This window comes from Pinus tabuliformis, chromosome 1_2, assembly GCF_031772625.1.
Source record: "Pinus tabuliformis cultivar Carrire ecotype Pingquan chromosome 1_2, CPIR1, whole genome shotgun sequence".
Classification (NCBI taxonomy): Eukaryota; Viridiplantae; Streptophyta; class Pinopsida; order Pinales; family Pinaceae; genus Pinus; species Pinus tabuliformis.
This window is the reverse complement of record NC_142298.1, coordinates 649,375,528-649,379,068: the sequence shown is the minus strand read 5'-3', so window position 1 is coordinate 649,379,068 and position 3,541 is coordinate 649,375,528.

The following is a 3,541-nucleotide window of genomic DNA, read 5'->3' as shown; positions in this document are numbered from 1 at the left end:
TTTAAGATTCACCTCTTAGAGGCTGCCAGCAATTCCAAGAAAATATTTAAATTTAAATTATTCAATCAGAATTAGTTTGCCACAGTTTTGTTTAAAACATAACAACAACTGTATTAGTCTTTTACCACAGTAACTTTCAAATTTACATAAATCTGGGGTCATTACATCTCCCCCTCCTGAGATTGGACATCGTCCCGATGTCTATCTCCTGTAAACAGATTTGGATAAGCCTCTCTAAGGAGTTCCTCATCTTCCCAAGTGGCCTCCTCTGGTCCATAGTGCTGCCACTGCATTTTAGCTTGGGAAATAACTCGTTTCCGCAGCTGCACTTCTCTCCGGTTGAGAATGGTCAGTGGTTCGACCAGAACCTCGCCTTCCAGCTCGACCTGCAAATAGCAAGGGATTTAGTTATTTTTCAGTTTATAACCAATGCTTATCCATAATAACCAGATTACTTCTTACCCACACATTCTGCCATTGAATCACATGTTTAGGATCGTAAACGTATTGCTTTAATACGGATACGTGAAACACATTGTGAATCCTAATATGGCTTGGTAGGGCAAGTTGGTAAGCGATCGGTCCTACTTTGGCCAAGATCTGGAAAGGTCCAAAGTAACGAGGTGCTAGTTTGGCACATCCGCTCCACTGCAAGGTACTCCTTCTTGGTTGGATCCTCACAAACACATGATCCCCAACCTGGAATTCCTTAAATCTTCTCTTTCGATCAGCGAAACTTTTCTGCCTATCCTGAGCGGCTTTCAAGTTATTACGCACCCTTTTCACTGTGTTCTCCATTTCCTGTAACATATCAGGACCAATTCGCAACCTGTCCTCCGGTCCACCCCAGCTTGCGGGTGTGCGGCACTTTCGCCCATACATAACCTCAAAAGGACTCATCTGAGTTGAGGAATGGTATCCATTGTTGTATGTGAATTCGACTAAGTGGAGATAGTCCTCCCATTGAGTCGGCTTCATCATAAGGCATGCTCTCAGCATGTCCTCCACAACTTGATTTACTCGTTCTGTTTGACCATCTGTTTGGGGATGATAAGCTGTACTAAAGTTCAGCTGTGTTCCCAGTTCAGCAAACAAGGTCCTCCAAAAGGTTGATGTAAACTTGGCATCACGATCAGAGATAATCACTTTCGGCAGTCCATGTAATTTGAACACATGCTGCATGAAAATATGGGCAATTTGTACAGCCCTGTATGTCGACTGCACAGGTATGAAGTGTGCTGCCTTGCTCAGCTTATCCACTACCACCATAATGGAATCATTATTCTTCTTGGTTTTGGGCAGTCCCGTTATAAAATCCATGGAGATAGTCTCCCACTTCCATTCCGGAATGGGTAGAGGTTGTAACAGCCCTGCTGGGTGCATGTGTTCCGCCTTAATTTGCTGACATTCTAGACAGCGTGCTAAATACTCAGCTATCTCTTTCTTCATTTTTGGCCAGTAGTACTCTTTGTGGAGTGCGTTAACCATTTTCTGGTAGCCCGGATGTCCCGTAAAATGGCTGGTATGAAATTCATCCAAAATCAGCTTCTTAATGCTGTCTTCATTGGGCACATACAGCTTATTATTAAAGCACAACATATCAGCATCATCTAGTTTGTACCCTTGTTGTAATTCCTTATCAGATTGCTGCTGTAATTGCTGTTTGATGTGCTGATAAACAACATCTTGTTCAGCCGCTATTTTTATCTTTTCCACTAAGGTACTTTGCCACTTACTAACTGAAATTTTGCACATGCATTGCACCTTCCGACTTAATGCATCCGCTACTCGGTTCTCCTTACCCTTTAGATGCTTAATTTCAAAGTCGAACCCACTTAAGAAGTCAGCCCAGCGAGCTTGTCTCGTATTTAAGGTGGGTTGACTGAAGTAGTTCGTTAAGCTGTGGTGGTCTGTTAATAACATAAATTTTCTGCCCAAAAGGTAATGTCGCCACATTTTCAGGGCATGAATGACAGCAGCCAACTCCATGTCATAAGCAGAATACTTCTGCTCATGCTCTTTCAGCTTTCTGGACTCATAAGCAATGACTCTTCCTTCCTGCATCAGCACTCCTCCCACACCTTCTTTACTTGCGTCCGTGCAGACCACGTAATCCTTGTTAGGATCAGCTATACTTAATATAGGTGCAGTAGTGAGTAAGTGCTTGAGCTGTTCAAAGCTCTTCTAGCACTCTGAGGTCCACTTAAATACTTTTCCTTTCTTTTGCAAAGAGGTGATTGGGTATGCTACTCTCGAAAAGCCTTCGACAAATCTTCTATAATACCCTGCTAACCCCATAAAGGACCTAATATCTGCCACGTCCTTTGGTATAGGCCACTCCATTATAGTTCTAATCTTTTCAGGGTCCACTGCAATGCCTTCTTTAGTGATCACGTGGCCCAAATATTGTATCTCCTCCTTGTAAAAGTCGCATTTACTGAACTTTGCATATAATTGATGTTCCCGCAAAGTTTGCAACACCAATCTAAGGTGCTCCTCATGTTCCTTCCTTGATTTGCTGTAAATCAGGATGTCATCTATGAATATCAGCATAAATTTATCTAAAAACCGATGAAACACACTGCTCATCAAGCACATGAAAGTGGCAGGTGCATTTGTCAGCCCAAAGGGTAACACCATGAACTCATAATGCCCATACCGCATTCTGAAGGCGGTCTTAGCGATATCTTCCTCTTTTATTCTGATCTGATGGTAACCAGATCGCAGATCAATTTTTGAAAATACCATGGCTCCCTTCACCTGATCAAAGAGCTCGTCGATTCTAGGCAAAGGATATTTGTTTTTGATTGTAAGCTTATTTAACTGGCGATAATCAATGCACATCCGAAAGGTTCCATCTTTCTTTTTGACGAACAGCACTGGGGCTCCCCAAGGCGACACGCTGGGTCTGATATAGTTTTTATCTAATAGTTCTTGTAGCTGCATCTTTAATTCTATTAGTTCTGGCACACTCATATGATAGGGTGCCCGTGATACAGGTGCTGCTCCTGGAATTAGCTCAATAGTGAAATCCACATCCTGTTTTGGTGGTAATCCCGGCACTTCCTCGGGAAAAACATCTGCAAACTCTTGCACTATCGGAATGTTACCCAGCATGGCAGTTTTGTCCTTTTGATTTGCATACCCCACCTGGATAGCGTAGATTTGACATTTCTTCTTGATGCACTTAGCTAGCTGGGTAGCTGTAATGGGTCGGATCTGTACAGGGTGTCTAATTCCTTGTAATTCTTGCTGATCCCCCTGATCATCTTTATAATATATGGTCTTGGTCTTGCAGTTCACCAAGGACCAGTGTTTCTCCAGCCAGTCCATCCCAATCAAAATATTGTAGGAGCCCAACGGTAACACATTCAAATCTGCCACTACTAGCTGCCCTGCTAAGGCTAAGGCACAATTATTTACCTTGGCCAAGACTCGTCTCTTGGCTCCTGTAGCTAGTTGGACCAGCCATGGATTCTTGAATTTTTCAGCTTGCAGTTTACACTGTTCTACAATTTTTGGACTAATATAACTTAAGGTA